This window comes from Oncorhynchus masou, unplaced genomic scaffold (genome assembly GCF_036934945.1).
Source record: "Oncorhynchus masou masou isolate Uvic2021 unplaced genomic scaffold, UVic_Omas_1.1 unplaced_scaffold_591, whole genome shotgun sequence".
In the NCBI taxonomy this organism is placed as follows: domain Eukaryota; kingdom Metazoa; phylum Chordata; class Actinopteri; order Salmoniformes; family Salmonidae; genus Oncorhynchus; species Oncorhynchus masou.
Genome location: NW_027012332.1, coordinates 254670 through 277623, shown reverse-complemented (window position 1 = coordinate 277623; position 22954 = coordinate 254670). Strand labels below are relative to the sequence as shown.

Genomic DNA, 22954 nt, shown 5'->3' with positions numbered 1-22954 from the left:
ATAGGGCCCTGGTCAACAGTAGTGTTCTATATAGGGCCCTGGTCAACAGTAGTGTTCTATATAGGGCCCTGGTCAACAGTAGTGTTCTATATAGGGCCCTGGTCAACAGTAGTGTTCTATATAGGGAATAGGGTCCTGGTCAACAGTAGTGTTCTATATAGGGCCCTGGTCAACAGTAGTGTTCAACTGGTCAACAGTAGTGTTCTATATAGGGCCCTGGTCAACAGTAGTGTTCTATATAGGGCCCTGGTCAACAGTAGTGTTCTATATAGGGCCCTGGTCAACAGTAGTGTTCTATATAGGGTCCTGGTCAACAGTAGTGTTCTATATAGGGTCCTGGTCAACAGTAGTGTTCTATATAGGGCCCTGGTCAACAGTAGTGTTCTATATAGGGCCCTGGTCTACAGTAGTGTTCTATATAGGGCCCTGGTCAACAGTAGTGTTCTATATAGGGCCCTGGTCAACAGTAGTGTTCTATATAGGGTCCTGGTCTACAGTAGTGTTCTATATAGGGCCCTTGTCAACAGTAGTGTTCTATATAGGGCCCTGGTCAACAGTAGTGTACTATATAGGGTCCTGGTCAACAGTAGGGTTCTATATAGGGTCCTGGTCAACAGTAGTGTTCTATATAGGGTCCTGGTCAACAGTAGTGTTCTATATAGGGCCCTGGTCAACAGTAGTGTTCTATATAGGGCCCTGGTCTACAGTAGTGTTCTATATAGGGCCCTGGTCAACAGTAGTGTTCTATATAGGGCCCTGGTCTACAGTAGTGTTCTATATAGGGCCCTGGTCAACAGTAGTGTTCTATATAGGGCCCTGGTCAACAGTAGTGTTCTATATAGGGCCCTGGTCAACAGTAGTGTTCTATATAGGGTCCTGGTCAACAGTAGTGTTCTATATAGGGCCCTTGTCAACAGTAGTGTTCTATATAGGGCCCTGGTCTACAGTAGTGTTCTATATAGGGCCCTGGTCTACAGTAGTGTTCTATATAGGGCCCTGGTCAACAGTAGTGTTCTATATAGGGTCCTGGTCTACAGTAGTGTTCTATATAGGGCCCTGGTCAACAGTAGTGTTCTATATAGGGTCCTGGTCAACAGTAGTGTTCTATATAGGGCCCTTGTCAACAGTAGTGTTCTATATAGGGCCCTGGTCTACAGTAGTGTTCTATATAGGGCCCTGGTCAACGGTAGTGTTCTATATAGGGTCCTGGTCAACAGTAGTGTTCTATATAGGGCCCTGGTCTACAGTAGTGTTCTATATAGGGCCCTGGTCAACAGTAGTGTTCTATATAGGGCCCTGGTCAACAGTAGTGTTCTATATAGGGCCCTGGTCTACAGTAGTGTTCTATATAGGGCCCTGGTCAACAGTAGTGTTCTATATAGGGTCCTGGTCAACAGTAGTGTTCTATATAGGGCCATGGTCAACAGTAGTGTTCTATATAGGACCCTGGTCAACAGTAGTGTTCTATATAGGACCCTGGTCAACAGTAGTGTTCTATATAGGGCCCTGGTCAACAGTAGTGTTCTATATAGGGCCCTGGTCAACAGTAGTGTTCTATATAGGGTCCTGGTCAACAGTAGTGTTCTATATAGGGCCATGGTCAACAGTAGTGTTCTATATAGGACCCTGGTCAACAGTAGTGTTCTATATAGGACCCTGGTCAACAGTAGTGCACTACCCTATGGGCCCTGGTCAACAGTAGTGCACTACCCTATGGGTCCTGGTCAACAGTAGTTCCCTACCCTATGGGCCCTGGTCAACAGTAGTGCACTACCCTATGGGCCCTGGTCAACACGACTGCACTACCCTATGGGCCCTGGTCAACAGTAGTGCACTACCCTATGGGCCCTGGTCAACACGACTGCACTACCCTATGGGCCCTGGTCAACAGTAGTGCACTACCCTATGGGCCCTGGTCAACAGTAGTTCCCTACCCTATGGGTCCTGGTCAACAGTAGTGCACTACCCTATGGGCCCTGGTCAACAGTAGTTCCCTACCCTATGGGCCCTGGTCAACAGTAGTTCCCTACCCTATGGGTCCTGGACAACAGTAGTGCACTACCCTATGGGCCCTGGTCAACAGTAGTGTTCTATATAGGGTCCTGGTCAACAGTAGTGCACTACCCTATGGGTCCTGGTCAACAGTAGTGCACTACCCTATGGGCCCTGGTCAACAGTAGTGCACTACACTATGGGCCCTGGTCAACAGTAGTGTTCTATATAGGGCCCTGGTCAACAGTAGGGCACTACCCTATGGGCCCTGGTCAACAGTAGTGCACTACCCTATGGGCCCTGGTCAACAGTAGTGCACTACCCTATGGTTCCTGGTCAACATTAGTGCACTACCCTATGGGCCCTGGTCAACAGTAGTGCACTACCCTATGGGCCCTGGTCAACAGTAGTGCACTACCCTATGGTTCCTGGTCAACAGTAGTGCACTACCCTATGGGCCCTGGTCAACAGTAGTGCAGTACCCTATGGGCCCTGGTCAACAGTAGTGCACTACCCTATGGGCCCTGGTCAACAGTAGTGCACTACCCTATGGGCCCTGGTCAACAGTAGTGCACTACCCTATGGTCCCTGGTCAACAGTAGTGCACTACCCTATGGTTCCTGGTCAACAGTAGTGCACTACCCTATGGGCCCTGGTCAACAGTAGTGCACTACCCTATGGGCCCTGGTCAACAGTAGTGCACTACCCTATGGTCCCTGGTCAACAGTAGTGCACTACCCTATGGGCCCTGGTCAACAGTAGTGCACTACCCTATGGGCCCTGGTCAACAGTAGTGCACTACCCTTTGGGCCCTGGTCAACAGTAGTGCACTACCCTATGGTCCCTGGTCAACAGTAGTGCACTACCCTATGGTTACTGGTCAACAGTAGTGCACTACCCTATGGGCCCTGGTCAACAGTAGTGCACTACCCTATGGGCCCTGGTCAACAGTAGTGTTCTATATAGGGCCCTGGTCAACAGTAGGGCACTACCCTATGGGCCCTGGTCAACAGTAGTGCACTACCCTATGGGCCCTGGTCAACAGTAGTGTTCTATATAGGGCCCTGGTCAACAGTAGGGCACTACCCTATGGGCCCTGGTCAACAGTAGTACTGTCGGGCCCAGCTCAGTTCAACTCTACCTGCTCTGTACTGTACTGTACTGTAGGGCCCAGATCAATTAAACTCTACCTGCTCTGTACTGTAGGGCCCAGTTCAGTTCAACTCTACCTGCTCTGTACTGTACTGTAGGGCCCAGATCAATTAAACTCTACCTGCTCTGTACTGTAGGGCCCAGTTCAGTTCAACTCTACCTGCTCTGTACTATACTGTACTGTAGGGCCCAGTTCAGTTAAACTCTACCTGCTCTGTACTGTACTGTACTGTACTGTAGGGCTCAGATCAATTAAACTCTACCTGCTCTGTACTGTAGGGCCCAGTTCAGTTAAACTCTACCTGCTCTGTACTGTACTGTACTGTAGGGCCCAGTTCAGTTCACAAAAGAAAGCATTGTTACCTTGTTGTCAAAGGAAACAGCAGGATAGTTTTGGGGTATTGGATTCATACCAGGTGGGCTACTATAGATGTGTGTATGTTTCATAACGGTCATGTTTAAGAGATGTGTGATTCTTTATTTAAACTTTATTTATACTGGTATGTCAACTAAGAACAAATTGTTATTTTCTGATGACCTGTCCATGTGTGGATGAAAACAGGCAGATGCTCGGTTGGATCTTGGCTGTACTGAACACAAACATTAAGATAAGATGAGTCATGTAACGAAGCCAAAAGGTTACTTGTAGAAGTGGTTTTCTGTGAAAGTCCGGTTTTGTCATCCCAATGAATGCAGCTGAATCTTTTTTCTTTGTTGATAAAGCTACTTAAAATGATTCATGTCTTTCTAGCTTTTTAAGTTTATATCTAAAAAAAAATTGATAAATGATAAACATATACTCGTCATTGTACATTGTGCAATTGGCTGACGGTCAAACAGCCTCTGTGTCTGGTGCAACAATCAAATGAAGAACTGAAAAGTTTAGTATCAGCAGCAAAACATTGAGAATGATAGAACCAATAAAGCACACCAGGGTTCAGGGTCAAAACCATTTCAATTCCAGTCAATTCAGGAAGTACACAGTTTTCTGTAACTCCAATTCTCTGTAATACATATGAATGAGAAACATTTTGGAGGTGGAATTTCTCTCTCCCCCTTTCCTCCTCCTCCTTCTCCCTCCTCCCCCCCCTCCTCCTCCCCCCCCTCCTCCTCCTCCTCCTCCTCCCCTCCCCCTCCTCCCCTCCTCCCCTCCTCCTCCCCCTCCTCCTCCTCCTCCTCCCCTCCTCCTCCCCCTCCTCCCCTTCTCCTCCCCCCCTCCTCCTCCTCCTCCTCCCCCCTCCCTCCCCCCCCCTCCCCCTCATCCCCTCCCCTCCTCCCCCCTCCCCCCTCCTCCTCCCCTCCTCCTCCCCCCTCCTCCCCCCCCTCCTCCTCCTCCCCCCCCCCTCCTCCCCCTCTCCTCCTCCCCCCCCCCCCTCCCCCCCTCCTCCTCCTCCTCCCCCCTCCTCCCCCCCCTCCTCCTCCCCCCTCCTCCTCCTCCTCCCCTCCTCCCCCCTCCTCCTCCTCCTCCTCCCCCCCCTCCTCCTCCTCCTCCTCCTCCCCCCTCCTCCTCCCCCTCCTCCTCCTCCCCCATTCAAACCCCTCCAGACTGAACACAGAGCGTCAGAAGCACCGGTACCGCCTCCACTCTGTGGCATGTGTTGGCACTGAGGTCCATCTGGCAGCCTGCCCCCTGGAGACCAACAAGGGTAATTATACAGAGAGATTGGACTCTCAGAACATTGTAAATATATAGAACATACCCCACAAATAGGCACCATGTTCAGACCAGAGTTATATTGAATATATTCACTGTGCATATTTGTGAGTTATATTCTGTGTATTTACATAATTCCTGAGTCTACTCTCACTCCATAGGTAATGCCACAGAGTCGTGTGAAGGTGGCATGCCAGCCGTGGTCAGCTGTGTACCCGGACCCCAGTACGTACAGAACAACGGACTGAAGAAGAAGAAGCTCAAAACTACAGTAATTAGTAGTAGTAGTGTGTGTGTGTGTGTGTGTGTGTGTGTGTGTGTGTGTGTGTGTGTGTGTGTGTGTGTGTGTGTGTGTGTGTGTGTGTGTGTGTGTGTGTGTGTGTGTGTGTGTGTGTGTGTGTGTGTGTGTGTGTGTGTGTGTGTGTGTGTGTGTACGTGTGTGTGTGTGTGTGTGTGTGTGTACGTGTGTGTGTGTGTGTGTGTGTGTACGTGTGTGTGTGTGTGTGTGTACGTGTGTGTGTGTACGTGTGTGTGTGTGTGTGTGTCTGTGTACGTGCATTTGTGTCTCACGAGCATTGCATAGACTTGAAGCTGGCAAATTCACGCTTTATCTACAGTTTCTTAATCTGGCCAGTTTGGTGTTCCTGCTCTGTGTTGTCTTCTGTCAGTAGAACACAGTGAGTTAACTGTCTTCTGTCTGTAGAACACAGTGAGTTAACTGTCTCCTGTCTGTAGAACACAGTGAGTTAACTGTCTTCTGTCTGTAGAACACAGTGAGTTAACTGTCTCCTGTCAGTAGAACACAGTGAGTTAACTGTCTCCTGTCAGTAGAACACAGTGAGTTAACTGTCTCCTGTCAGTAGAACACAGTGAGTTAACTGTCTCCTGTCTGTAGAACACAGTGAGTTAACTGTCTCCTGTCAGTAGAACACAGTGAGTTAACTGTCTCCTGTCAGTAGAACACAGTGAGTTAACTGTCTCCTGTCTGTAGAACACAGTGAGTTAACTGTCTCCTGTCAGTAGAACACAGTGAGTTAACTGTCTCCTGTCAGTAGAACACAGTGAGTTAACTGTCTCCTGTCAGTAGAACACAGTGAGTTAACTGTCTCCTGTCAGTAGAACACAGTGAGTTAACTGTCTCCTGTCAGTAGAACACAGTGAGTTAACTGTCTCCTGTCTGTAGAACACAGTGAGTTAACTGTCTCCTGTCAGTAGAACACAGTGAGTTAACTGTCTCCTGTCAGTAGAACGCAGTGAGTTAACTGTCTCCTGTCAGTAGAACGCAGTGAGTTAACTGTCTTCTGTCTGTAGAACACAGTGAGTTAACTGCCTCCTGTCAGTAGAACACAGTGAGTTAACTGTCTTCTGTCTGTAGAACACAGTGAGTTAACTGTCTCCTGTCAGTAGAACGCAGTGAGTTAACTGTCTCCTGTCAGTAGAACACAGTGAGTTAACTGTCTCCTGTCAGTAGAACACAGTGAGTTAACTGTCTCCTGTCAGTAGAACACAGTGAGTTAACTGTCTCCTGTCAGTAGAACGCAGTGAGTTAACTGTCTCCTGTCAGTAGAACACAGTGAGTTAACTGTCTCCTGTCAGTAGAACACAGTGAGTTAACTGTCTCCTGTCAGTAGAACACAGTGAGTTAACTGTCTCCTGTCTGTAGAACACAGTGAGTTAACTGTCTCCTGTCAGTAGAACACAGTGAGTTAACTGTCTCCTGTCTGTAGAACACAGTGAGTTAACTGTCTCCTGTCTGTAGAACACAGTGAGTTATCTGTCTCCTGTCTGTAGAACACAGTGAGTTAACTGTCTCCTGTCAGTAGAACACAGTGAGTTAACTGTCTCCTGTCTGTAGAACACAGTGAGTTAACTGTCTCCTGTCAGTAGAACACAGTGAGTTAACTGTCTCCTGTCAGTAGAACACAGTGAGTTAACTGTCTCCTGTCTGTAGAACACAGTGAGTTAACTGTCTCCTGTCAGTAGAACACAGTGAGTTAACTGTCTCCTGTCTGTAGAACACAGTGAGTTAACTGTCTCCTGTCTGTAGAACACAGTGAGTTAACTGTCTCCTGTCAGTAGAACGCAGTGAGTTAACTGTCTCCTGTCTGTAGAACACAGTGAGTTAACTGTCTCCTGTCAGTAGAACACAGTGAGTTAACTGTCTTCTGTCTGTAGAACACAGTAAGTTAACTGTCTCCTGTCTGTAGAACACAGTGAGTTAACTGTCTCCTGTCAGTAGAACACAGTGAGTTAACTGTCTCCTGTCAGTAGAACACAGTGAGTTAACTGTCTCCTGTCTGTAGAACACAGTGAGTTAACTGTCTCCTGTCTGTAGAACACAGTGAGTTAACTGTCTCCTGTCAGTAGAACACAGTGAGTTAACTGTCTCCTGTCAGTAGAACACAGTGAGTTAACTGTCTTCTGTCTGTAGAACACAGTGAGTTAACTGTCTCCTGTCAGTAGAACACAGTGAGTTAACTGTCTCCTGTCAGTAGAACACAGTGAGTTAACTGTCTCCTGTCAGTAGAACACAGTGAGTTAACTGTCTCCTGTCAGTAGAACACAGTGAGTTAACTGTCTCCTGTCAGTAGAACACAGTGAGTTAACTGTCTCCTGTCAGTAGAACACAGTGAGTTAACTGTCTCCTGTCTGTAGAACACAGTGAGTTAACTGTCTCCTGTCAGTAGGACACAGTGAGTTAACTGTCTCCTGTCTGTAGAACACAGTGAGTTAACTGTCTCCTGTCAGTAGAACACAGTGAGTTAACTGTCTCCTGTCTGTAGAACACAGTGAGTTAACTGTCTCCTGTCTGTAGAACGCAGTGAGTTAACTGTCTCCTGTCAGTAGAACACAGTGAGTTAACTGTCTCCTGTCAGTAGAACACAGTGAGTTAACTGTCTCCTGTCAGTAGAACACAGTGAGTTAACTGTCTCCTGTCAGTAGAACACAGTGAGTTAACTGTCTTCTGTCAGTAGAACACAGTGAGTTAACTGTCTCCTGTCAGTAGAACACAGTGAGTTAACTGTCTCCTGTCTGTAGAACACAGTGAGTTAACTGTCTCCTGTCAGTAGAACACAGTGAGTTAACTGTCTCCTGTCAGTAGAACACAGTGAGTTAACTGTCTCCTGTCTGTAGAACACAGTGAGTTAACTGTCTCCTGTCAGTAGAACACAGTGAGTTAACTGTCTCCTGTCTGTAGAACGCAGTGAGTTAACTGTCTCCTGTCTGTAGAACGCAGTGAGTTAACTGTCTTCTGTCTGTAGAACACAGTGAGTTAACTGTCTCCTGTCAGTAGAACGCAGTGAGTTAACTGTCTCCTGTCAGTAGAACGCAGTGAGTTAACTGTCTCCTGTCAGTAGAACACAGTGAGTTAACCGTCTTCTGTCTGTAGAACACAGTGAGTTAACTGTCTCCTGTCAGTAGAACACAGTGAGTTAACTGTCTCCTGTCAGTAGAACACAGTGAGTTAACTGTCTCCTGTCTGTAGAACACAGTGAGTTAACTGTCTCCTGTCTGTAGAACACAGTGAGTTAACTGTCTCCTGTCAGTAGAACACAGTGAGTTAACTGTCTCCTGTCAGTAGAACGCAGTGAGTTAACTGTCTTCTGTCAGTAGAACACAGTGAGTTAACTGTCTCCTGTCAGTAGAACACAGTGAGTTAATTGTCTTCTGTCTGTAGAACACAGTGAGTTAACTGTCTCCTGTCAGTAGAACACAGTGAGTTAACTGTCTCCTGTCAGTAGAACACAGTGAGTTAACTGTCTCCTGTCAGTAGAACACAGTGAGTTAACTGTCTCCTGTCTGTAGAACACAGTGAGTTAACTGTCTCCTGTCAGTAGAACACAGTGAGTTAACTGTCTCCTGTCAGTAGAACACAGTGAGTTAACTGTCTCATGTCTGTAGAACACAGTGAGTTAACTGTCTCCTGTCAGTAGAACACAGTGAGTTAACTGTCTCCTGTCTGTAGAACACAGTGAGTTAACTGTCTCCTGTCAGTAGAACACAGTGAGTTAACTGTCTCCTGTCTGTAGAACACAGTGAGTTAACTGTCTCCTGTCTGTAGAACACAGTGAGTTCTCTCCTCTCCTCTCCTCTCCTCTCCTCTCCTCTCCTCTCCTCTCCTCTCCTCTCCTCTCCTCTCCTCTCCTCTCCGTATCTTTGTAAGTTAACTGTGTCCCTTGCTTTCCTCTCCCATCAGAGCACGGTGAGGCTGAAGGGTGGTGCCAAGCTGGGTGAGGGCAGAGTGGAGGTGCTGAAGAACAATGAGTGGGGCACGGTGTGTGACGACCGTTGGACCCTGCTGTCAGCCAGTGTTGTGTGCAGGGAGCTGGGCTTCGGATCCGCCAAGGAGGCTCTGACTGGAGCTCGCATGGGAGAAGGTGAGGACTGAGCACTGTGATTTAACCTTATGTAGATCAATGGATTTGTGCAGAGACTTGGTGAAGTGGTTACACTCCCAGAACAGCCACATATACGACGTCCAACTGAAGACCGGGGATTTGATTTATGTCAATTAAGTTTTTTTACCCTGTTCTTTACCTCATAATGAAGTGTTTCACCCTGTTCTTTACCTCATAATGAAGTGTTTCACCCTGTTCTTTACCTCATAATGAAGTGTTTCACCCTGTTCTTTACCTCATAATGAAGTGTTTCACCCTGTTCTTTACCTCATACTGATGTGTTTCACCCTGTTCTGTACCTCATAATGAAGTGTTTCACCCTGTTCTTTACCTCATAATGAAGTGTTTCACCCTGTTCTTTACCTCATAATGAAGTGTTTCACCCTGTTCTGTACCTCATAATGAAGTGTTTCACCCTGTTCTTTACCTCATAATGAAGTGTTTCACCCTGTTCTTTACCTCATAATGAAGTGTTTCACCCTGTTCTTTACCTCATACTGATGTGTTTCACCCTGTTCTTTACCTCATAATGAAGTGTTTCACCCTGTTCTTTACCTCATAATGAAGTGTTTCACCCTGTTCTTTACCTCATAATGAAGTGTTTCACCCTGTTCTTTACCTCATAATGTAGTGTTTCACCCTGTTCTTTACCTCATAATGAAGTGTTTCACCCTGTTCTTTACCTCATAATGAAGTGTTTCACCCTGTTCTGTACCTCATAATGAAGTGTTTCACCCTGTTCTTTACCTCATAATGAAGTGTTTCACCCTGTTCTTTACCTCATAATGTAGTGTTTCACCCTGTTCTTTACCTCATAATGAAGTGTTTCACCCTGTTCTTTACCTCATAATGAAGTGTTTCACCCTGTTCTTTACCTCATAATGAAGTGTTTCACCCTGTTCTTTACCTCATAATGAAGTGTTTCACCCTGTTCTTTACCTCATAATGTAGTGTTTCACCCTGTTCTTTACCTCATAATGAAGTGTTTCACCATGTTCTTTACCTCATAATGAAGTGTTTCACCCTGTTCTTTACCTCATAATGAAGTGTTTCACCCTGTTCTTTACCTCATAATGAAGTGTTTCACCCTGTTCTTTACCTCATATGGAAGTGTTTCACCCTGTTCTTTACCTCATAATGAAGTGTTTCACCCTGTTCTTTACCTCATAATGAAGTGTTTCACCCTGTTCTTTACCTCATAATGAAGTGTTTCACCCTGTTCTTTACCTCATATGGAAGTGTTTCACCCTGTTCTTTACCTCATAATGAAGTGTTTCACCCTGTTCTTTACCTCATAATGAAGTGTTTCACCCTGTTCTTTACCTCATAATGAAGTGTTTCACCCTGTTCTTTACCTCATAATGAAGTGTTTCACCCTGTTCTTTACCTCATAATGAAGTGTTTCACCCTGTTCTTTACCTCATAATGAAGTGTTTCACCCTGTTCTTTACCTCATAATGAAGTGTTTCACCGTGTTCTTTACCTCATAATGAAGTGTTTCACCCTGATCTTTACCTCATAATGAAGTGTTTCACCCTGTTCTTTACCTCATAATGAAGTGTTTCACCCTGTTCTTTACCTCATAATGAAGTGTTTCACCCTGTTCTTTACCTCATAATGAAGTGTTTCACCCTGTTCTTTACCTCATAATGAGGTGTTTCACCCTGTTCTTTACCTCATAATGAAGTGTTTCACCCTGTTCTTTACCTCATAATGAAGTGTTTCACCCTGTTCTGTACCTCATAATGAAGTGTTTCACCCTGTTCTTTACCTCATAATGAAGTGTTTCACCCTGATCTTTACCTTACAGTAACTATGTGAGCTTATCACAGTATTATAGACACTATGACCTGGGATTTACTATGGTCTTCTAGGTAGAAGAACCCCTTACAGTATTATAGACACTATGACCTGGGATTTACTATGGTCTTCTATATTAACCTCTTACAGTATTATAGACACTATGACCTGGGATTTACTATGGTCTTCTAGATTAACCCCTTACAGTATTATAGACACTATGACCTGGGATTTACTATGGTTTTCGAGGTAGATGAACCCCTTACAGTATTATAGACACTATGACCTGGGATTTACTATGGTCTTCGAGGTAGATGAACCCCTTACAGTATTATAGACACTATGACCTGGGATTTACTATGGTCTTCTAGATTAACCCCTTACAGTATTATAGACACTATGACCTGGGATTTACTATGGTCTTCTAGATTAACCCCTTACAGTATTATAGACACTATAATGTCATATATCATATCACGCCCTGACCATACTAAAACAAAGATATAATAACAGAACTAAGGTCAGAACGTGACAGACCTGGGATTTACTATGAGTACTACTGTCTTTTAAAATGTTTTTGGATTCAATGAAGGTTTTCTACAGATCTTGACACATAACGCTTATTACAGCAGTGTCTTTCTCTCTGTGTGTGTGTGTGTGTGTGTGTGTGTGTGTGTGTGTGTGTGTGTGTGTGTGTGTGTGTGTGTGTGTGTGTGTGTGTGTGTGTGTGTGTGTGTGTCTGTGTGTGTGTGTGTGTCTGTGTGTGTGTGTCTGTGTGTGTGTGTCTGTGTGTGTGTCTGTGTGTGTGTGTGTGTCTGTGTGTGTGTCTGTGTGTGTCTGTGTCTGTGTCTGTGTGTGTGTGTGTGTCTGTGTCTGTGTCTGTGTCTGTGTCTGTGTCTGTGTGTGTGTGTCTGTGTGTGTCTGTGTGTGTCTGTGTCTGTGTCTGTGTGTGTGTGTGTGTGTGTGTGTGTGTGTGTGTGTGTGTGTGTGTGTGTGTGTGTGTGTGTGTGTGTGTGTGTGTGTGTGTGTGTGTGTGTGTGCGTGTCTGTGTGTGTCTGTGTCTTTGTGTGTCTGTGTCTTTGTGTGTGGGTGTGTGTGTGTGTGTGTGTGTGTGTGTGTGTGTGTGTGTGTGTGTGTCTGTGTCTGTGTCTGTGTGTGTGTCTGTGTGCCTTTAGGGATGGGCCCTATCCACATGAATGAGGTCCAGTGTCTGGGGACGGAGAAGTCGATGTGGAACTGCGGCTTTAAGAACATAACCTCAGAGGACTGCCAGCATGTAGAAGACGCCGCTGTGAGGTGCAACACGCCATACATGGCCCTGGAGAACTCGGTCAGAGACTAACTAATCAATTTAAACTCAGTTCCATTCTGTTTAATGAACTTCAATCATCCCAGAGGGGCCAGTTCGTGTCATTTCCTGTTTTACTGATTTCCTGTTTTACTGAAAACACGTTGTTCCCGTCGTCGACAAGATGATGTTCATGTGATCATACAAGTCATACCACATATAACTAGTCTAAACTGGTATAAACTAGTATAAACTAATCTAAACAAGTATAAACTAGTAGCGCTGAAGATCAGCGTTATCGCGTGATTGAAATTTAAAGGGAACTTTTGATTGAGCCGACGTAAAACAGTGTTTACCGTAATACAGTGTTTACCGTAATACGGTGTTTACCGTAATACAGTGTTTACAGTAATACAGTGTTTACAGTAATACAGCGTTTACAATAATACAGTGTTTACAGTAATACAGTGTTTACCGTAATACAGTGTTTACAGTAATACAGTGTTTACAGTAATACAGTGTTTACAGTAATACAGTGTTTACCGTAATACAGTGTTTACAGTAATACAGTGTTTACGGTAATACAGTGTTTACAGTAATGCAGTGTTTACGGGACACGGGAACATTGCCTTTAAATTTAAAATGTAATATACTGTTGACTTTCAGCACTACAGATTGAATCTTGGCCTAAGTAAAAATGTAGTTAAGCAAACGGGGGAGGGGGGGGTATTATATTTACCGGGAATTTTTAACAGTTTATTGATCAGCGATGTGTTGATAGATTCCTGATCGAGCAGGAGTGTGTGCCTCAGTAATGTTCAATACAATGTTAGTAGTATTGTGATGAGAGATGTAAACCTGGACACATTCTGACTATGTGATGTGTGTCATGATGTCCTTTACTCTCATCAAACACATGCCTTTAACCCATAACTTTAACAGTACATAACATTACATGCCTTTAACAATACATAACAGTACATGCCTTTAACAATACATAACATTACATGCCTTTAACAGTACATAACATTACATGCCTTTAACAATACATAACAGTACATGCCTTTAACAATACATACCAATACATGCCTTTAACAATACATAACATTACATGCCTTTAACAATACATAACACTACATGCCTTTAACAATACATAATACTACATGCCTTTAACAATACATAACATTACATGCCTTTAACAATACATACCATTACATAACACTACATAACACTACATACCTTTAACAATACATACCAATACATAACAATACATTACAATACATAACAATACATTACGATACATGCCTTTAACAATACATACCAATACATGCCTTTAACAATGCATACCAATACATAACACTACATAACACTACATACCTTTAACAATACATACCAATACATAACAATACATTACAATACATAACAATACATTACAATACATGCCTTTAACAATACATACCAATACATGCCTTTAACAATACATAACATTACATGCCTTTAACAATACATACCAATGCATAACACTACATAACACTACATACCTTTAACAATACATACCAATACATAACAATACATTACAATACATAACAATACATTACAACACATGCCTTTAACAATACATTACAATACATAACAATACATAGCACTACATAACAATACATTACAATACATACCTTTAACAATACATAACAATACATAGCACTACATAACACTACGTACCTTTAACAATACATACCAATACATACCAATACATAACAATACATTACAATACATAACAATACATTACAATACATGCCTTTAACAATACATACCAATGCATGCCTTTACAATACATTACAACACATAACAATACATAGCACTACATAACAATACATTACAATACATAACAATACATAGCACCACATAACAATACATTACAATACATACCTTTAACAATACATTACAATACATAACAATACATAGCACTACATAACACTACATACCTTTAACAATACATTATAATACATAACAATACATAACAATACATAACAATACATTACAATACATGCCTTTAACAATACATACCAATACATGCCTTTAACAATACATACCAATACATAACACTACATAACACTACATACCTTTAACAATACATTATAATACATAACAATACATAACACTACATACCTTTAACAATACATACCAATACATAACAATACATTACAATACATAACAATACATTACAATACATGCCTTTAACAATACATACCAATACATGCCTTTAACAATACATACCAATACATAACACTACATAACACTACATACCTTTAACAATACATTATAATACATAACATTACATAACACTACATACCTTTAACAATACATACCAATACATAACAATACATTACAATACATACCTTTAACAATACATTACAATACATAACAATACATAGCACCACATAACAATACATTACAATACATAACAATACATTACAATACATAACAATACATTACAATACATACCTTTAACAATACATTACAATACATAACAATACATAGCACTACATAACAATACATTACAATACATACCTTTAACAATACATTACAATACATAACAATACATAGCACTACATACCTTTAACAATACATTATAATACATAACAATACATAGCACTACATACCTTTAACAATACATAACATTACATAACACTACATAACACTACATACCTTTAACAATACATACCAATACATAACAATACATTACAATACATAACAATACATTACAATACATGCCTTTAACAATACATTACAATACATAACAATACATTACAATACATGTCTTTAACAATACATACCAATACATGTCTTTAACAATACATACCAATACATAACACTTCATACCACTATATACCTTTAACAATACATAACAATACATGCTTTAACAATACATACCAATACATACCTTTAACAGTACATACCAATACATACCTTTAACAATACATACCAATACAAAACACTACATAACATTACCTAACGTTACATAACAATACATAACACTACATAACACTACATAACAATACATACCAATACAAAACACTACATAACATTACCTAACGTTACATAACAATACATAACAATACATACCAATACATAACACTACATAACAATACATAACAATACATAACAATACATACCAATACATAACACTACATAACACTACATAACAATGCATACCAATACATGCCTTTAACAATACATAACACTACATAACAATACATAACAATACATAATACTACATAACACTACATAACAATACATACCAATACATGTCTTTAACAATACATAACAATACATAACACGACATAACACTACATAACAATACATAACAATGCATAACAATACATACCACTTCAAAACAATACATAACAATACATAACACTACATACCTTTAACAATACATAACAAAACATAGCACTACATAACAATACATAACACTACATAACACTACATAACACTACATACCACTACATACCTTTAACAATACATAACACTACATAACAATACATAACACTACATACCAATACATAACAATACATGCCTTTAACAATACATAACAATACATAACAATGCATAACAATACATAACAATACATGCCTTTAACAATACATAACAAAGAGCTTCAGAAACCCTTAACCTAACGTATAGCACCCAATTAGTCCTGTTCAACAGGGAATAGGGTTCTATAGGGCCCTGGTCTATAGTAGTGCACTATATAGGGAAAAGGGTTCTATAGGGCCCTGGTCTATAGTAGTGCACTATATAGGGAACAGGGTTCTATAGGACCCTGGTCTATAGTAGTGCACTATATAGGGAATAGGGCTCTGGTCTATAGTAGTGCACTATATAGGGAACAGGGTTCTACAGGGCCCTGGTCTATAGTAGTGCACTATATAGGGAAAAGGGTTCTATAGGGCCCTGGTCTATAGTAGTGCACTATATAGGGAACAGGGTTCTATAGGGCCCTGGTCTATAGTAGTGCTCTATATAGGGAACAGGGTTCTATAGGACCCTGGTCTATAGTAGTGCACTATATAGGGAATATGGCTCTGGTCTATAGTAGTGCACTATATAGGGAACAGGGTTCTATAGGGCACCGGTCTATAGTAGTGCACTATATAGGGAACAGGGTTCTATAGGAACCTGGTCTATAGTAGTGCACTATATAGGGAATAGGGCTCTGGTCTATAGTAGTGCACTATATAGGGAACAGGGTTCTACAGGGCCCTGGTCTATAGTAGTGCACTATATAGGGAAAAGGGTTCTATAGGGCCCTGGTCTATAGTAGTGCACTATATAGGGAACATGGTTCTATAGGGCCCTGGTCTATAGTAGTGCACTATATAGGGAACAGGGTTCCATTTGAGATGCAGACATAGTATGTCTACACTCTTAGAAAACAAGGTGCTACAGTGCATTCAGAAAGTTTTCAGACCCCTTGACTTTTTGTACATTTTGTTACGTTACAGCCTTATTCTAAAATGGATTGAATTAATAAACATCTACACACAATAAACCATAATGACAAAGTGAAAACAGATTTTTAGAAATGTCTGCAAGTGTAAAAAATGTATTTTTTTTCACAGAAATGCATTATATACATAGGTATTCAGACCCTTTGCTATGAGACTCAATATTGAGCTCAGGTTCATCCTGTTTCCTTTGATCATCCTTGAGATGTTTCTACAACTTCATTGGAGTCCACCTGTGGTAAATTCAATTGATTGGACATGATTTGGAAAGGCACACACCTGTCTATATAAGGTCCACAGTTGACAGTGCATGTCAGAGCAAAACCAAGCCATGAGGTGGAAGGAATTGTCCGTAGAGCTCAGAGACAGGATTGTGTCGAGGCACAGATCTGAGGAAGGGTACCAAAAAATTGTCCCCAAGAACACAGTGGCCTCCATCATTCTTAAATGGAAGAAGTTTGGAACCACCAAGACTCTTCCTAGAGTTGGCCTCAGGGCCAAAATGAGCAATCGGGGAGAAGTGCCTTGGTCAGGAGGTGACAAAGAACTTGATGGTCACTCTGACAGAGCTCTAGAGTTCCTCTGTGGAGATGGTAGAAAACTACTTGACTGATACTCATCTGAGGAAACCCGCATTTAAAGCTTGTTTCCCGCGGTTACAACAGTGATATAGGAGGAAGTGCCTAGAAGGACAACCATCTTTGCAGCACTCCACTAATCAGGCCTTCATGGTACAGTGGCCAGACGGAAGCCACTCTTCAGTAAAAAGACACATGACAGCCTGCTTGGAGTTTTGCAAAAAGGCACCTAAAGGACTCTTAGACCTTGAGAAACAAGATTTTCTGGTTTGATGAAACCAAGATTGAACTCTTTGGCCTGAATCCCAACCGTCACATCTGGAGGAAACCTGGCACCATCCCTACGGTGAAGTATGGTGCTGGCAGCATCATGCTGTGGGGATGTTATGCAGTGTCAAGGACTGGGAGACTAGTCAGGATCGAGAGAAAGGTAACAGAGCTAAATGCAGAGATCCTTGATGAAAACCTGCTCCAGAGCGCTCAGGACCTCAGACTGGTGTAATGATTCTCCTCTTCTTCTGACGAGAAGTAAGAGAGGTCGGACCAATGTGCAGCGTGGTAAGTGTCCATTTTTATATATGAAACTGAACACTACAAAAATACAAAATAACAACGTGAATGAACAAACGAAAATCGAAACAGTCCCGTACAGACACAGAAAACAATCACCCACAACTCAAAAGTGAAACCAGGCTGCCTAAGTATGGTTCTCAATCAGGGTCAACAATAGACAGCTGCCTCTGATTGAGAGGGGCGGCAGGGTAGCCTAGTGGTTAGAGCGTTGGACTAGTAACCGGAAGGTTACGAGTTCAAACCCCCGAGATGACAAGGTACAAATCTGTCATTCTGCCCCTGAACAGGCAGTTAACCCACTGTTCCCAGGCCATCATTGAAAATACGAATTTGTTCTTAACTGACTTGCCTGGTTAAATAAAGGTTAAATAAATAAAAAAATACCAGGCCAAACACAGAAATCCCAAAACATAGAAAAAGGAACATAGACAACCCACCCAACTCACGCCCTGACCATACTAAAACAAAGACAAAATAAAGCAACTAAGGTCAGAACGTGACAACTGGGGCGAAGGTTCACCTTCCAACAGGACAACGACCCTAAGCACACAGCCAAGACAATGCAGGAGTGGCTTCAGGATAAGTCTCTGAATGTCCTTGAGTTGCCCAGCCAGAGCCCGGACTTGAACCCGATCGAACATCTCTGGAGAGACCTGAAAATAGCTGTGCAGCAACGCTCCCCATCCAACCTGACAGAGCTTGAGAGGATCTGCAGAGAATCATGGGTCTTAATACTTATGTAAATGGAATATTTTGAGAAAAAACAACCTGTTATGGGCTATTGTATGTAGATTGACGAGGGAAAGAAACCACTGAATCAATTCTAGAATAAGGCTGTAACTGTAACGGTTTTCTTCTGTTGAAGGAGAGGAGGACCAAAATTCAGCGTGGTTCGTGTTCAACATCTTTAATATAGACGATAAGCGAGAACAATGACTAACATCTGCCTCTGATTGAGAACCATATCAGGCCAAACATAGAAATAGACCAACTAGACCTACAACATAGAATGCCCACTCGGCTCACGTCCTGACCAACACTAAAACAAAGAAAACACAAAAGAACTATGGTCAGAACGTGACAGTAACGTAACAAAATGTGGGGGAAAAAATCAAGGGGTCTGAATATTTTCCGAATGCACTGTATCTAGAACCTTTCCACAGAGGGTTCTACATGGAACCCAAAAGGGTTCTACCTAGAACCCAAAAGGGTTCTACCTAGAAACAAAAATGGTTCTACCTGGAACCAAAAATGGTTCTACCTGGAACCAAAAAGGTTCTCCTATGGGGACAGACGAAGAACCCTTTTGGAACCCTTTGAAGAGTGTGGCTAAATGTCCTGTATTCAGCCGAACCTTACTTCCCCCATCTCCTACTCCTACACACCCGCCCTCTGCTTCCTAACCCATCTGCCCCCCACAGATCCGCCTGACAGGGGGCCGTACGCGGTATGAGGGGCGGGTGGAGGTGCTGAGCACAGAGGCTAACGGGACCAGGAGCTGGGGCCTTATCTGTGGAGGGGCCTGGGGCACCAAGGAGGCCATGGTGGCCTGCAGACAGCTGGGGCTAGGCTACGCTAACAACGGCCTGCAAGTAGGTCTATTAGCCAAGCTAACTGCTTTTCCACTGCTAATATAATATGCTTAAACCAGGTTATAACCGTGGACTACAATTACCATGAATCTCCAACCTCACTTACCATGGCAACTATGGAACACACGTACATCCCCTCAACCAATCATGATATTACATGAATCCCCTCAACCAATCATGATATTACATGAATCCCCTCAACCAATCATGATAATACATGAATCCCCTCAACCAATCATGATAATACATGAATCCCCTCAACCAATCATGATAATACATGAATCCCCTCAACCAATCATGATATTACATGAATCCCCTCAACCAATCATGATAATTCATAAATCCCCTCAACCAATCATGATAATACATGAATCCCCTCAACCAATCATGATATTACATGAATCCCCTCAACCAATCATAATAATACATGAATCCCCTCAACCAATCATGTAACGAATCAGACATGGTCCGCGGACCTCTCACTCGGGAACCACTGTCTTAACCATTAGACCAGTGGCATTCAAAGTTAGGGTCACGCTGGGTCATTTGCAGTGCGGTCGCCAAATTTTAAAACCAAAAATGCAGAGTACAGATCCTTTTATGGGACAATATGGCAAACTCCATTCCATATTGAGAAAGATAATTTGAAAATAACATTTTATTGAGTAAATGTATGTATTTGTTAACTCAATTTTGATAGGAGATTTTAAAAAATTGGGTCCCCAGAAATTCTCGGGTAAAAAATTAGGTCCTCACTTAAGAAGTTTGAATACCACTGGTTTATACTAAATCCCCCAACCCCACCCCATTGCGGCGGGTGATGAGCCAACAGCCAACCATAACATACCAGGTGGCGACACCTCATTGGTTCTCCCTACCCACCAGGAAGGAACCAATGTGGCTCCCCCGCTCCATGACTCACCCTGACATGTTCATTCTGACATGTTATTCTATGAGTCTATGGACGAATCCCACAGCAGCAGCTGCATCAGCAAACCCCTGGCCCTCAAGGACGGACAGGTTGGAGGGTGTTGGGGTGTTGGGGGGTACTGGAAGACCAGGGTGTTGGGGGGTACTGGAAGACCAGGGTGTTGGGGTGTTGGGGGGTACTGGAAGACCAGGGTGTTGGGGGGTACTGGAAGACCAGGGTGTTGGGGGGTACTGGAAGACCAGGCTGTTGGGGGTACTGGAGGACCAGGGTGTTGGGGGTACTGGAGGACCATGGGGTTGGGGGGTACTGGAAGACCAGGGTGTTGGGGGTACTGGAGGACCAGGGTGTTGGGGGTACTGGAAGACCAGGCTGTTGGGGGTACTGGAGGACCATGGGGTTGGGGGGTACTGGAGGACCATGGGGTTGGGAGGTACTGGAAGACCAGGCTGTTGGGGGTACTGGAAGACCAGGGTGTTGGGGTGTTGGGGGTACTGGAAGACCAGGGTGTTGGGGGTACTGGAAGACCAGGGTGTTGGGGGTACTGGAAGACCAGGCTGTTGGGGGTACTGGAGGACCAGGGTGTTGGGGGTACTGGAGGACCATGGGGTTGGGGGGTACTGGAAGACCAGGGTGTTGGGGGTACTGGAGGACCAGGGTGTTGGGGGGTACTGGAAGACCAGGCTGTTGGGGGTACTGGAGGACCATGGGGTTGGGGGGAACTGGAGGACCATGGGGTTGGGAGGTACTGGAGGACCAGGGTGTTGGGGGGTACTGGAGGACCAGGGTGTTGGGGGGTACTGGAGGACCAGGGTGTTGGGGGTACTGGAGGACCAGGGTGTTGGGGGGTACTGGAGGACCAGGGTGTTGGGGGGTACTGGAGGACCAGGGTGTTGGGGGTACTGGAGGACCAGGGTGTTGGGGGGTACTGGAGGACCAGGGTGTTGGGGGGTACTGGAGGACCAGGGTGTTGGGGGTACTGGAGGTCCAGGGTGTTGGTGGTACTGGAGGACCAGGTGTTGGGGGTACTGGAGGACCAGTGTGTTGGGGGTACTGGAGGACCAGGGTGTTGGGGGTACTGGAGGTCCAGGGTGTTGGGGGTACTGGAGGTCCAGGGTGTTGGGGGTACTGGAGGACCAGGTGTTGGGGGTACTGGAGGTCCAGGGTGTTGGGGGTACTGGAGGACCAGGTGTTGGGGGTACTGGAGGACCAGGGTGTTGGGGGGTAATAGAGGACCAGGGTGTTGGGGGGTAATAGAGGACCATGGTGTTGAGGGGTACTGGAGGACCAGGGTGTTGGGGGGTACTGGAGGACCAGGGTGTTGGGGTACTGGAGGACCAGGGTGTTGAGGGGTACTGGAGGACCAGGGTGTTGAGGGGTAATAGAGGACCAGGGTGTTGGGGGGTAATAGAGGACCAGGGTGTTGGGGGCTTCTGGAGGACCAGGGTGTTGGGGGTACTGGAGGACCAGGGTGTTGGGGGCTACTGGAGGACCAGGGTGTTGGGGGGTAATAGAGGACCAGGGTGTTGGGGGCTTCTGGAGGACCAGGGTGTTGGGGGTACTGGAGGACCAGGGTGTTGGGGGCTACTGGAGGACCAGGGTGTTGGGGGTAATGGAGGACCAGGGTGTTGAGGGTACTGGAGGACCAGGGTGTTGGGGGTACTGGAGGACCAGGGTGTTGAGGGGTACTGGAGGACCAGTGTGTTGGGGGGTAATAGAGGACCACGGTGTTGAGGGGTACTGGAGGACCAGGGTGTTGGGGGCTACTGGAGGACCAGGGTGTTGGGAAACACTGGATTAGAGGAAGCACAGACAGGCTACAGACAGGACATCTGATTGACGTCTCCTAGGGGATAAGTCTGAGACTTAAATCCCCAGTGGAAAAGCACAGAAAGTGGCCTATCACTGACTTCCCCTAGGGCCCTTCTGCAGGTGCGTATCGTGGGAGGCAGGACGTACTATGAGGGCCGTGTGGAGGTTCAGGTGGGGGCGCGGTGGGGCACAGTGTGCTCTGCAGGCTGGACCACTAAAGAGGCCATGGTAGCCTGCAGACAGCTAGGCCTGGGATACTCCATGCATGCCATCACTGTGAGTAAACACTGGGAGAAGATGAAATGTAAATACTGCGTCTCATTCCTACGAGCCAAGGTATTCTACTCCCTTATCACCATACAGGGATATGTGGTTGTCTTAACTCCGATGTGAGTCCTCTGTCAGGTATCTTGTTGAAGGTAATAACGGTCCAAGAAAAGAGACACTGCTCTTTATAGAAGAGAAACTGCACACTGCTCTTTATAGAAGAGAAACCGGCACACTGCTCTCCTCTACTGATACCCCATCCAGCATGAGGGAGCGTAATCATCGCCTGACACTAATTAGCATAACGCAACGGACATAAATATCCCTAGAAAATATTCCTATTCATGAAAATCACAAATGAAATATATTGAGACACAGCTTAGCCTTTTGTTTAATCACCCCGTCATCTC

At 44.2% G+C, this 22954-nt stretch overlaps 1 pseudogene; it reads left to right on the top strand.

Annotated features, from left to right (window-relative positions):
• The window catches only part of LOC135536290 (lysyl oxidase homolog 3B-like), a 76333-nt pseudogene that overhangs the window by 42505 nt on the left and 10874 nt on the right, over nucleotides 1-22954 (top strand).